The sequence below is a fragment of the Siphateles boraxobius genome, unplaced genomic scaffold (genome assembly GCF_051911475.1).
Source record: "Siphateles boraxobius isolate OS27281-9 unplaced genomic scaffold, OSU_SipBor_1 269, whole genome shotgun sequence".
Taxonomy (NCBI): Eukaryota; Metazoa; Chordata; class Actinopteri; order Cypriniformes; family Leuciscidae; genus Siphateles; species Siphateles boraxobius.
The window spans coordinates 327,637-342,266 of record NW_027508886.1 but is presented as its reverse complement, the minus strand read 5'-3'; the positions used below and the strand labels follow the sequence as shown (position 1 = coordinate 342,266).

The window sequence follows — 14,630 nt, the reverse complement described above, 5'->3', positions numbered from 1 at the left end:
ATCTCTCAAATCATATCCCTCACAAAAAACACACATATTTGAAGAAACATTTTTATTCATTTTATTCAATCATAAACAACATGTAATATGCATTTTTTTTAAATAATATACACAAAAAAAACATTTAATAAAATATTTGAAGTGTCTTAAAACAAATCTGATAAATCATGTCAATCAAATCATATCCCTCCATTTTTATTCATTTTATTAAATAATCAACAACATGTAATGTGCAATATTTAAAAATAATAATAATACACACAAAAAAATATAAATCAATATAATGATGTCATAGATAAATGAAGACGCAGGCGCAGTTGATCACACGCAGAACACGGGTTCGAATCCAGCCCGCGGAGGGTGACTTGTTTCAAATGTGACTAAAATATAGCCCTAATAATGTTGCAGGGGAAATTTGTGGGCAAATTCTCATTTTTCGCGTCTTTTTGGCTTGTGTGCGGGGGCGCAAAGATTGGGCCCCTTCTTTTACGCAGCGAGCGCTCTACCATTTGAGCTAATTCCCCTCGATGATGGAGAAGAGGTGTCCATCGCTCTCAAAGACAAAGACGAGGCGCGATCCCTAGCACGTGTGCAGGTGCTGCAGCGTGATTTCCAATGACCACAAAAAAGAGGCCGCATTTCCTCTGTGCTGGCAACTTTGCACTGGCTACCTTTTAATTGTAGATTTAATTAAAATATTGCGCTTTAAGCCATGCAAGCTTTAATGTTTTCGGCCCGGCAGCAGCAGGGAGGACGTATGTTTAGGCTCGTTGGTCTAGGGGTATGATTCTCTCTTAGGGTGCGAGAGGTCCCGGGTTCAAATCCCGGACGAGCCCATTATCAGGCTTTGCTTTTAATCTCTTAGGGCAACCAGGATATTTATCAGAAATTGGGGATAAAATGAGCCAGAGAGAGGCCGGTTAGCTCAGTTGGTTAGAGCGCGGTGCTAATAGTGCCAAGGTCAAGGGTTCGAACCCCGTACGGGCAACTCATTTTCTCTCTGGGACCTTCGCTCTGCTCTTCTCGAAAATGTCTGGCGGTCTCCCAGACATGACTGCTGGCTAAACCGCACAAGTACCTGGCCGAATTAGCTCAGTTGGGAGAGCGTTAGACTGAAGATCTAAAGGTCCCTGGTTCAATCCCGGGTTGCGGCAGAGGAACCACGTCCGCCTCTCTTAGTCGAGGCGGTCTATTGACCAAACGCCAGCTCTTATCTACCTGATTCCACCTAGCCTCATCGTTATCTGTCTCTCAGACAGCCAGCTAACAGGGTTTGTTTGTTCCATGGTGTAATGGTTAGCACTCTGGGCTTTGAATCCAGCGATCCGAGTTCAAATCTCGGTGGGACCATCATTTGCCAGGAATGTGTGCAGTACCTCGTTCGAAAAAACATTTTCGGCAGCACTGAGTCGCAAGAGCTCATCTAGGTAGTGCCCCTTGAAGGGGGGCGTAAAAACGATGTACAGCACTGGAGAATGCAGGCATCGATCCCGCTATCTCTCGCATGCTAAGCGAGCGCTCTACCATTTGAGCTAATTCCCCTCGATGATGGAGAGAAGGTGTCCATCGCTCTCAAAGACAAAGACGAGGCGCGATCCCTAGCACGTGTGCAGGTGCTGCAGCGTGATTTCCAATGACCACAAAAAAACAGGCCGCATTTTCTCTGTGCTGGCAACTTTACACTGGCTACCTTTTAATTTAATTTAATCAAAAAATTGCGCTTTGACTCCAGCGATCCGAGTTCAAATCTCGGTGGAACCTTTTTAGGTTCTTTGTGGAAGGGAGGGAAAAAACAGAGGTGATGCGCAACTGCTGACGTGGCGGTGAAATTGGCACTCTCAAACCGAGTCGGAATCGGGGAAACATGGGCTTAAAAAGCAAAGGAATGTGTGCAGTACCTCGTTCAAAAAAACTTTTTCGGCAGCACTGAGCCGCAAGAGCTCATCTAGGTAGTGCCCCTTGAAGGGGGGGCGTAAAAAGGATGGACAGCCCTGGAGAATGCAGGCATTGATCCCACTACCTCTCGCTTGCGCTTGCTGCTTCCTACCGATTGAGCTAAAGTAAGCCCAAAGTAAGCCCACGTGAGCCAATCGCGTTTCTCTGCTGTGGCTTACTTTTGACCAATCGCGTTTCTCTCCTGTGGCTTACTTTTGACCAATCGCGTTTCTCTCCTGTGGCTTACTTTTGACCAATCGCGTTTCTCTCCTGTGGCTTACTTTTGACCAATCGCGTTTCTCTCCCATGGCTTACTTTTGACCAATCGTGTTTCTCTTCTGTGACGTACTTTTGACCAATCAGCGGCTCCTATTATTGTCATCTTTGCAACAGGTAAGGCTATTCTTCATTACTGTATAATCGTTTAATATTTATTCATATACATTGTGTATTTTTGGAAAATTAGACATGCCAATATAGCTAGCTAGCGTGTATATTACAGGTTTACTTCAGTACCTGTGAACCTGTAACTTTTTCCCATGATAAAATACAGAAAAGAAAACATGTAGCTACTGTTAAGTTAATTAGCCGGCCGCTAATTAAGCTATATCCTCCTGAGACCAAAAAAAGTTTAGTTAATAATTTAGTATTTTGTGTGTCATTACATTGTTTAGAGCATAAGAAAGTTTTTTGCAAAAACGTTTTTTTTTTTTTATAATGTTCATATAGGTTATACTATGTCTTCTGTATAGGACACTACTAGGACTCATTTTTTATTATTATTTTATTTAAAAAGACGTGATCTAAAAAAAAACCATTGTTTTTGCCTATTCATGTCTTTAAATAAAATAATAATAAAAAATGAGTCCTAGTGTCCTCTACAGAAGACATAGTATAACCTATATGAACATTATAAAAAAAAAAAACGTTTTTGCAAAAAACTTTCTTATGCTCTAAACAATGTAATGACACACATATTACTAAATTAACTACACTTTTTTTGGTCTCAGGAGGATATAGCTTAATTATATCAGTGTTTTATATCCTGAAATTGTTTAGGTTTCAGGATTTTATATACCAAACTTTGTATGAAGATGATTCCCAACTATGTTATAAAAGATAACAGAATGATTTGATATAGACTTCCATTTTGCTTTATGCAATATGTGTGTAAAATGGCCATAAGCGGGTTTTCCCATTTTATACAATGTATCTATGTATCTAATTTGCATATTAATGTATTCTTGGGGCAACATGTAATGAAAAAAGAACCGAATAATGGGAGTTAGTAGTAATTGCCAAGATTTTCATAATAATATCTAATATTTCATATAATTTCTTTCCATATTGTCACCCAAAATGCCTGAAAAACATGATTTAAGTCCTGCTGTGTAGTTTGCTAAATTATTGTAACACACTTAACATACAGGTATCTTTTAGATTGACACAGGTAATAGTCTCTTTCGGATTTTCATTTCAGAAAATGTACGCATACCCCGTTTTTCGTCGCCAGTCAGCAACATCAAACCGTCTCCTCATGGCGCCATCGGCGGAGGCGAAGCAACTTCAAAATGTGGTGTCTGGAAGGGCCAAATCGAAGGAGGAGGTGCTGGCAGAGGCAAGTACTTTTGTCTGCACAAACGGTGGAGATCCCAGTGACCAGTTTTTAGTACTGGCTCACTGCAAACTTCAGTTTGGGATGTACCAGGGTCAGAGATTTAGATGGCTCCTGGAAAACTCTCTGGGGTACGCAGTGTATTTGGTGCTCAGCATTTCCAGTGAGAAAGCGCAGACAACCCCCCTGTCAGAAAATAAACAACTGTTCCTACAGTACACTTCTCATATTAGAGAGATGGCAGAAGAAGTAGAGAAGTATAAGAGGAAGCAGGAAATGCAAGCAGAAGCCCGGGCAACTGGAGACCAGGGCTGCTTGATGGTGGAGTTTGGTGACTTTCAGGGCCGGTCCATGAAGGATGTTTATGAAGACCAGAGCAATGAGGCCGAATCCCTCATCAGGTACTTGGTTAAGGCAGATGCCAGGCCCAACACTAACATGGCCATTTTCAAGGCGTATGTCCTGAAAAGACGGGCTTCTGATATGGGCACCAGTGTACATCAGCCTGCACGTCCACCTGCAGCCTCCAGTACCTCTGCACGTCCACCTGCAACCTCTAGTGCCTCTGCACGTCCACCTACAGCCATCCAAACTGGTTTACAGCAGACCGCCACTGTGAAAGCACTGTTGGCGCGTGGCAAACATTTGTCACCTTCACAGCTGGCAAAAAATCTAATGTCACCAGTTAAACCCTGTGAGTAGGAGTGTAAATATAGAATTTTCCCTACAGCAGTTCTACATGTATTCATTTATCGTCATGGCAAACTTGTCCACTTGTTGTTTCCAGATCCATTACTGCAGTCCACTTTACCTCCTCCGGCAGCAGAACCCCCAGCCAAACATTTGGTCCGAAAGCAGCTTTTCGCTACTGGTAAGTAAGCAACATCTTACATATGTTTGTCTCCATGTATTGATCACAGTAATAGTTTTAACATTTGTGCTCCAGGCACTTCCATTCCCACTGCTGAAGATGATGATGAGGAGCTGGTATTTGCTGCATCACAATGTGAAGCACAGCTAAATACAGGTGTGGCATATGACACAAATGCAAATATTATAAGAATGTTTTGTGGAAACCCACTGAGAATCATTATTTTTGAAAATAAATAAACATTTTTAAATATTTTTTGTTTACAATACAGAATTATGTGACATCATGCCTCAAGCGGGAGGCATTCTTTGAGTGCACTTCTTCCAAACCTTAAGGATGTCCAAAGGTGTCAGTGTATTTATTTGCGTTTCCGAACTTACCTGTTGCTAAACAATCACTGGATAACTTTTTCACACTGCTTGCTCTTCTCACTCACTCAACCTGAGCAGACAGGATGGTGGAGATTCATTGTTCTAATAATTAGAGGAACAGTTTTTCCTTATTGTGTCTGTGTGCATGCTTCATGTCTGTGGGCATCATACTTTTTTTTACTGAATTCATCACGACTCATTTTCCTTCTTTCATTCCATCTAATCCTCATTCTCAAAGAGCTATATTGATCCCATATTCCTTACATCAATAAAGTGTACACTGTGTTCTTTGCTTCTTGACACTAATACCATTTTCTTCACTGTTATTCCTAAATATAATCATAATTATTATTAATACTTGTTTAAAATTACTGCTTCGCCGGCTGTTTGTGGACTGCATTTATGGCATATTACTATCAAATAACAGTCATCCTTATATTGTTTATGTTACTGTTCACTCAGAGGCCTGTGCCGGTCCGTCTCCATCAGCGGAAACAGCACAGACACCAGCTCTTCCTCATCATCAGCCACCAGCTGAGCTTCCTAGTCACTGGAGAGATCATCTTCCACCTTTCCAGCATGAGTGGATCCGGAACACACTGTTTAAGGCCAACATGCGAACCGAAAAGCCAGAAATAGTGTCCCAGCTGAAGCTTTGGTGGTATCCTCCTCAGCCCCCTTTAATAAACACCCAGCCACCCGCCTCACCTGACCTCTTCTTCTGTCGGCCCATTTTCTTATGGATGCCGCTAAAGATGTGGTTGTTTCCTCTTGTCTGCGTTCGCCCAGACTGTGGTAAGCACAGACTTACAGCGGCAGGACTTTACCGTACCGTGCGCAAGGTCTTGGACATTGATGGGTGGTATGACCTTGCCACTGAGTATCTGGAGTGCAAACGCTGCAAAAAGAAGTATCCAGCTTGGAATGAGGACATCTTAGGACAGCTGGATATGGGCCACCGCAGTCAGTTTCCAGCTTTGCTGACATACAGGTAATTCATAATGACAATCATTCATTATCAGGCGCTTTTATTTGTGTTATTTTTTCCAACCAAAGCATTTGCATGATTATACTGTTGTTTCTTTAGATACTCATGTGACAACCGGGTGGTGAGGATGATGAGGGAGAGGACACTGGGCAACAGTGTGACTCAGCTCTACAAGAAGCTGATGGAATAACACAGTGAGGCATGGACACAGCGTGTCCTGCAGTACCTGACTGCCTGTGAACCATTCACAAGGTCCTCCCTTGTGCAGCCTCCTGTGTTTGCTGAGCCTCCCCTCTTACCTGCCCTTCCTAAACCTAAGTGGCTGTTAGCTGTGTACGCCAGGGATGTTCTGGGGCGACTGGACGAGGTCAAGGCCAAAATAACATCTGTATTTGGCTGTTTTCTCAAGATGGACTCCACAAAAAAGGTATCACAGCCCTGTTTATATCCAGAAATTGTCCAGATATGGATATGTGTGTGTGTGTACATAATGCACAGTTATGAGTTTTTATTTTGTTTTGTTTTTAAAAATCTTTTTTTTTCTTCAATAGGTCACAAAAAAGCTTGCCGGTGCTGCTTCAGGAACAGCTGCCTGGTGCACAAATGTTGGTAACGAACACGGCCAAGTCCTTGTCTCTGTCCTAACAGCCGCCGAGGGACATGCACTGGACCCCATGGCAGCTGGCCTAATGAAACGCTACCGAGAGGCAGGAGAGGCATCCCCAAAGGTGATGTACGTGGACAGAGATTGCTGCAGTCAGCACGGCCAGTCTCAGGTGAAGGCCATGTTTTCGGAGTGGGATGAGCTTGAAGTGCGCCTGGACATCTGGCATTTCATGCGGCGATTTGCTGCAGGTGTCACGACAGAGGCTCATCAGCTCTATGGGATCTTCATGGCACGTCTATCCATGTCCATATTCCAGTGGGATTCAGAGGATGTGGCTGCTCTTCGCCGTGCAAAGGAGGGTGAGCTGGCAGCAAAGAAGACTGGCTACATCTCAGAAAAGGCGGTCAGTGCTAGCATTAACCGGAGGGAGTTGGCACTGCACTGCCGGAGGAGGACCAGGGGGGAGGAGGAGACCACCATATTGATTGGGTCACTGATTGATCAGTTTGACAGTGCGGACGGGAAGGATACTCTGGGAGTTCCACTTCTGAACCATGAACGGATCCAGCAGATATGGAAAGAACAGCGGAAGCATGTACAGTGTATCCAAGACCCAGAGCACTTTCCGCTCTACATAAAGAAGGGGACACTGAAGAAAGGCGGTGTGGAGCTGTGCTGCTACAGGTGTGCTCGAGGCTCTACCTCCTTGGAGTCATTCCACCTCCACCTGAACCGTTTTATTCCAGGTATTACATACATATGGATTAGTAATTTTTCTGTAAAAAAATATAAGCACTGTAACTGCTTCCATTACGTTAAATTAATGTCACATTAATAAATGTCACACTTTTACAGTTCTTTTCTGATGTCATAAAAGCATTGACAAAGCTGTCTTGCCTCACAAATCACTAATAACTCTGGTTATAATGACAATAATTGTTTTTATGTAATTACATAACTCTATTACATGTAACCAGCTACTTCATAGCACCTCATGTGTAGTAAATATATTGTACATATGTGACATATAAAACCCTTTTTTTTTTTTTTTTTTACTTTTAGGAACCAGTGCCAGTGATGCGCATTTTCAAGCCTATCTCCTTGAGGGCTTGATGCGTTGGAATGATCACCGGATGGAAGATGCCATAAAAGTAGCGTCCTCCATCCGGTCATATGGCAGTGCCATGAGAGAGGTTGTGGACCAGCTTAGCAAGACAGTCTTTGGGAAGCCCTGGGATGAGCGCTATCGCCCTCCTGGAGCATATACAGGCAAGACATTCATTAATTTGTTATTTTGTAATACTCTACTAAGTATCAATTTAGCCTTAAATGTACTAGACAATATATTAAGACATTTTTTTCCCCTTTTATTCTCGTAGGTGAATTGCTAGGAATAGAGTACCTTTACAGCCAGACTGGCAAAACACTGACTCCAGTGCTCCAGAACCCAGAGGATGAGGACAGGCTGGTGGAGGAAATTGATGACCAAGACCTGCAAGATGAGGGGTTTGAGGAAGAGATCACGGAGGACATCACAGTTCCAGTGCTGTACGAGAATGACCCCTGCCATGATCTCGCAAACAGCCCCTCATCTTTGCCTCAGCCTCAGTCCCCAGCATCACTGGCTGATGTATCAATGGCTGACGTGCCACTGGCTGAGCCATCCACATCAACTAGAGAAGGACACCAACTTGCCCCTGCCCCTTCAGTGTTGTCACAGCCATCTGACACTGGAAGCAGTTTCTCCGACGAGGCTCAGGTAAAACACTTTAAGGGCTTTATTTAATTTCAATCTCGTTTTATTCCACATATATTAACATTAATCTGAATTTACTAGGGAGCAGTCATTGGGCCCGATGGCATTGCTGGGTGGGACAAGGTCCAGGATATGGCAGGTTACCTGGTTGGTCTTCGTGAGGCTCCTTACCTCACTGACCTGCAGGTGACAGAGGCCATTCAGCTGTGGACAGCTCTCCATGACATAGACAAACAGCGGGTCAACTATCAGCCTCGACATCAGCCTCAGCTGACACATGGACGCTTTAAGGCACCAAAGCGGTCCGGAGTCACAACGGGTGTGGAGATTGTAAAACGGTGTCTGATTGGACATCCCGGGGGACCAGCACAGTGGCCCAGCACCAGCCGCTTGGTTGAGGCCATTTGTACAAACCTGTGTGCTTTACACAAGTCGCCGACCAAGAAGGCTGGAGTTTGCCGCCCCAGGTGGTCTAAAATCCTCTCGGATTACCACCACATCCGAGAGCTGTTGCTTAACAATCGCAGGCTGATGGATGAAACAATGATCCAGCTGTTTGAGCTAAACCAGAAGACACTCATTCAGTGGTAAGCAAGGCACATTATTTTCTTCAAATTAACTGAATACTTTTTTAAACATATATATAATACATGTAATTTATTTTCAGGTTTCAACGGCAGCAGAAAAAACAGGAAATGAGTGTCCTCGCTCAGGGACTGACTCCACCTGACCCAATTGCTGTGGCTGATACGCAGCTTCCTCCACCGAGGGAAAAATTGGATGAAGCGGCATCGACCTCACGCCCAAAACATACATTTACCCTTCCGCCAAATTGAGAAGGACAGGCTCCTCTTCTGCGACCAGGTCGACGGCCTGCTGCTGCCACCACCATGGTGTGCCCCATTGCACCTGCCCCCACAGCATCAGGAGTTGTGCAGCCCATTTCAGCACCTGGGTCATTGTCACTAGTCCTTAACCCAGACATGACCGTGTCAATGGTGATTCCACCTTCTGGTGCTTCAACATCCGGTGCAGGCCCAGCTCCACCTGCTCCTGTGTCTGCTGCTCCTGTTTCCCGTTACACCCAGAGGAACAGGCGCTGGCGGGCCCAGGAGACGGAAAGCGGAGTCCATAAGAGGAAGTATGTGCGAGGGGTAACCTTTAACATGTGCAGCAAATGTGGGCAGCCCAAAACCAAAGAGTTTGGCCATAGCCGATATGGTAATGCCACATTTTGCTTGGGTGCCTCAAATGGAAAATCTTTAGATGACTGGTTGGCAGAACAGCGCCAGCAAAATACAAGCCAAACTCCACCTCCTCAATAAACAATTTGCTTTTTTCCTGTATATATTTTGTATATATTACTGTACATGGTTCCACCCAGTCTTTCATATTGTCCTATATATATATTTATATATATATATATATATATATATATATATATATATATATATATATATATATATATATATATATATATATATATATATTTGTGTTTGTGTCTGTGTACTCATTTCATTATTTGTGTGTATTCATTTTAATATTTGTTTTTTTACATTTAAAGTGTCATTTAAATATTTGTGTATTCATTTTAATAAAACATTTTAAGTGTCATTGAAATATTTGTATGTATTCATTTTAATAAAACATTTAAAGTGTCTTAAAGTAATCTAATAAATCATATCAATCAAATCATATCCCTCACAAAAAACACACATATTTGAAGAAACATTTGTATTAATTTTATTCAATCATAAACAACATGTAATATGCAATTTTTAAAAAATAATATACACAAAAAAAAACATTTAATAAAACATTTGAAGTGTCTTACAACAAATCTGATAAATCATGTCAATCAAATCATATCCCTCCATTTTTATTCATTTTATTAAATAATCAACTACATGTAATGTGCAATATTTAAAAATAATAATAATACACACAACAAAAATATAAATCAATATAATGATGTCATAGATAAATGAAGACGCAGGCGCAGTTGATCACACGCAGAACACGGGTTCGAATCCAGCCCGCGGAGGGTGACTTGTTTCAAATGTGACTAAACTCCTGCATAATGCACAGGAATATAGCCCTAATAATGTTGCAGGGGAAATTTGTGGGCAAATTCTCGTTTTTCGCGTCTTTTTGGCTTGTGTGCGGGGGCGCAAAGATTGGGCCCATTCTTTTGTGCAGCAAGCGCTCTACCATTTGAGCTAATTCCCCTCGATGATGGAGAGAAGGTGTCCATCGCTCTCAAAGACAAAGACGAGGCGCGATCCCTAGCACGTGTGCAGGTGCTGCAGCGTGATTTCCAATGACCACAAAAAAACAGGACGCATTTCCTCTCTGCTGGCAACTTTGCACTGGCTACCTTTTAATTGTAGATTTAATCAAAAAATTGCGCTTTGAATCCAGCGATCCGAGTTCAAATCTCGGTGGAACCTTTTTAGGTTCTTTGCGGAAGGGAGGGAAAAAACAGAGGTGATGCGCAACTGCTGACGTGGCGGTGAAATTGGCACTCTCAATTCCGAGTCGGAATTGGGGAAACATGGGCTTAAAAAGCAAAGGCTTCATCTGCTTCTTGCTATCGTGCTTCTGGACTCAATGACTTAAATCCTTGCTATCGTGCTTCTGGACTCAATGACTTAAATCCTGCTGCTCATGGGAAAAGTTGACACACGCCAAGGTTCCATGGTGTAATGCTTAGCACTCTGGGCTCTGAATCCAGCGATCTGAGTTCAAATCTCGGTGGGACCTGCTTTTGCCAGGAATGTGTGCAGTACCTCGTTTGAAAAAACTTTTTCGGCAGCACTGAGCCGCAAGAGCTCATCTAGGTAGTGCCCCTTGAAGGGGGGCGTAAAAAGGATGGACAGCACTGGAGAATGCAGGCATCGATCCCACTACCTCTCGCTTGCGCCTACTGCTTCCTACCGATTGAGCCAAAGTAAGCCCAAAGTAAGCCCACGTGAGCCAATCGTGTTTCTCTGCTGTGGCTTACTTTTGACCAATCGCGTTCTCTCCTGTGGCTTACTTTTGACCAATCGTGTTTCTCTCCTGTGGCTTACTTTTGACCAATCGCCTTTCTCTCCTTTGGCTTACTTTTGACCAATCGCGTTTCTCTCCTGGCTCTGCTCCTGTGGCTTACTTTTGACCAATCGGCGACCGCTATTATTAGGCAAGGCAAGGCAAGGCAAGTTTATTTATATAGCACATTTCATACACAATGGTAATTCAAAGTGCTTTACATAGAAGAAATTAAAATAATCAAAAGAAATCAGAATAATTAAAACAGTTTGGAATAAAAGATAAAATACAGAAATAATCAAATGAAATCAGAATAATTAAACCATAAAATAAAATACAGTGCAAACAGTAGGACGAACAGTGGCACAGTGCTCATTCAGTAAATGCACAGTTAAACAGATGTGTTTTGAGTCTGGATTTGAATGTGACTACTGTAGGAGCACATCTGATCTCTTCTGGAAGCTGGTTCCAGCTGCGGCTGGCATAGTAGCTAAAAGCTGACTCGCCATGCTTAGAGTGAACCCTTGGTATTTCTAGCCGATGTGATCCTAACGATCTGAGTGATCTGTTGGGTCTATATTCACTGAGCATATCTGGAATGTATTGAGGTCCTAGGCCATTGAATGATTTATATACCAGTAATAATACTTTAAAATCAATCCTAAATGTAACTGGCAGCCAGTGTAAAGACCTGAGGACTGGTGTGATGTGTTCATATTTTCTGGTTCTGCTCAGAATCCTAGCAGCAGCGTTCTGTATGAGCTGCAACTGTCTTATGGTCTTTTTGGGAAGGCCAGTGAGAAGTCCATTACAATAATCCACCCTACTGGTGATGAAAGCATGCACAAGTTTTTCTAAGTCTTGACTGGAAACAAAGCATCTAATTCTTGCAATATTTTTCAGGTGATAATATGCTGATTTAGTTATTGCTTTGACATGACTACTGAAACTAAGGTCTGACTCTAGAGACACACCCAGATTCCTGACTTGATTTTTAGTTGTTTGACCCCTAGACTGAAGGTATGCGTTCACCTTGAGAACTTCATCTTTGTTTCCAAACGCAATGACTTCAGTTTTGTATTTGTTTAACTGAAGAAAGTTTTGGCACATCCAATTGTTTACTTCATCAATGCATTGGCAAAGGGAGTCAATGGGGCTGTAATCGTTAGGCGATAGGGATAAGTAGAGCTGTGTGTCGTCTGCATAGCTATGGTAAGCCATTTGGTTCTTTCTCATTATTTGGCTCATTGGGAGCATGTACAGGTTGAATAGGAGTGGCGCAAGAATTGAGCCTTGAGGGACTCCGCATGTCATGGATGTCCACTCAGACTTATGGTCTCCTATACTCACATAATAACCTCTGCCTCGTAAGTATGACCTGAACCATTTTAGGACTATCCCAGAAAGCCCGACCCAGTTTTCCAGCCTGTCAAGAAGTATTTTGTGATCGACAGTGTCAAATGCAGTACTGAGGTCGAGTAGTACCAGCACTGATAATTAGCCTGTATCAGTATTTAAGCGAATATCATTTATTATCTTTATGAGCGCGGTCTCTGTACTGTGGTGCGGTCGGAAACCAGAGTGAAAATGGTCAAAGTATCCATTCGAGCGTAAGAATTTGATCAGCTGATTGAAGACAACTTTTTCAATGATCTTGCCTATGAAAGGAAGATTTGATATCGGTCAATAGTTGTTTAATATGGTCTTATCCAGATTGCTCTTTTTCATGAGGGGTGTAGGATTACAAATTTTATTTTAAATGTATAATTGAGCTTCCAATACAATAGCATAGAAACTGAGAAAGTTTATTAGTTTGAATTTTGTATCTAAGGTAAATGATGTCACAAACCTGCCTGTTCCTGTCTGTCCAGCTCTCTATTGTAAGTTAAATTGGTCAGAGCACTGAGACTATCACCTTTTGTCTTTATGCACTGCCTGGCCATTAAGATAATGTGAAGGTATCGGTGAAGAGTCTGGCTGATTGGATTAGGATATTTACATTACACTGTTATGCTGATTGGATTAGGATTGGTAACACTCTCAGTCTAGGGCACATCCTTAACCCAGATGCCTCATTTGCATGCTTTTGTTTCCACCTTTATGTAACTCCTCCTCCTGAAAGGGTATATGAACTAAATGTATACTGCCTTAGTTAGACTTGATTGAGATGACTACAGCGACGAAATAAAGAACTTATACCTCAACAATCTCCTGGTCTGCAACTCTATCTTTTCTACACTTGAGAAGAAGAAGTTCACAACAGGGGCTTGACGACAGCAGTTTTCAGGGAGGTCGGAAAACTCCCAGAGAGAAGTGAGGCATTTACCACTTCCAGGAGATCTGCTTCTAAGCTGTGTAACACATTTTTGAAAAAAGATGTGGGAAGTGCGTCAAGGGCGCAGGTTGATGTTTTTAGTTGCTGTACGGTTTCTTCCAAAATTTTGCCATCAATTTCTTCGAAATCAGACATAGTGGCTACTTTCTCGTGCTGTTGTCTGATCTGCCTGACCCCAGCGCAACTCAAGGATGAGCTGATCACCTTTCTGATATTATTGATTTTCTCAGAGAAGAAAGAAGTAAACTCACTGCACTTTCTCACTGAGAGCATTTCACTGGGAATCTGGCTTGGGGGGGTTGTCAGTCTCTCTACAGTAGCAAAAAGAGTGCGCGTGTTGTTTATATTGCTGTTTATAATATTCGAGAAAAAAGTCTGTCTAGCTTTGCTTAGTTCCTTATTGAAAGCATGGATGCTGTCTTTGTAGATGTTATAATGGACTACACGTTTTGTCTTCCGCCACATGCGCTCTGCTTTTCTGCATTGTCTTTTCATATTTTGCACTGCTGTTGAGTTTCTCCAAGGTGCTTTTTGCCTGCCACTCTTCTTCCTGACTTTCACAGGAGCAATATCATCAATTACACTCTTAACTTTTGAGTTAAAAGAATCAAGGAGAAAATCAACAGAGTCAGCAGATATGCTTGGTGTTAAAGATATAGCCTTCATAAATAGTACACTAGTGTTCTCATTTAAGCATCTCTTCTTGACAGACACAGATCTAGCTTCAATGGCAGGAGAGATCAATATATCAAAGAAAATACAAAAATGATCAGACAGTGCTACATCCTTAATAACAATTGATGAAATGTTTAGACCCTTACTGATAAGTAAATCTAGAGTGTGTCCACGATTATGTGTGGGTCCATGTACATGCTGAGTCAGATCAAAAGTTTTTAAAACAGTTTTGATTTCTTTTGCCATATTGTTTTCTGCATTATCTATGTGAATGTTAAAATCTCCAGCAATGGCAAAGCAGTCAAACTCTGAGGAAATTGTTGATAACAGTTCTGTTCAGTTCTCAGCAAAAGCTGGAGAGTATTTTGGAGGCCTGTAAACAATGATAAGTAAATTGCGTGGAGCACCTTTTAACACAATACCCAGATACTCGAAAGACGGGTGTGA

At 42.3% G+C, this 14,630-nt stretch overlaps 2 non-coding genes across 2 annotated transcripts; both read left to right on the top strand.

The window, feature by feature from the left end:
• Window positions 1-764: 764 nt before the first annotated feature.
• Window positions 765-836, top strand: trnap-agg (transfer RNA proline (anticodon AGG)). The gene has a single exon. It is a non-coding gene; the product is annotated as a tRNA-Pro (tRNA).
• Window positions 837-1,278: 442 nt separating this feature from the next.
• trnaq-uug (transfer RNA glutamine (anticodon UUG)) lies at window positions 1,279-1,350 on the top strand. The gene has a single exon. It is a non-coding gene; the product is annotated as a tRNA-Gln (tRNA).
• The last annotated feature ends 13,280 nt before the right edge of the window (window positions 1,351-14,630 follow it).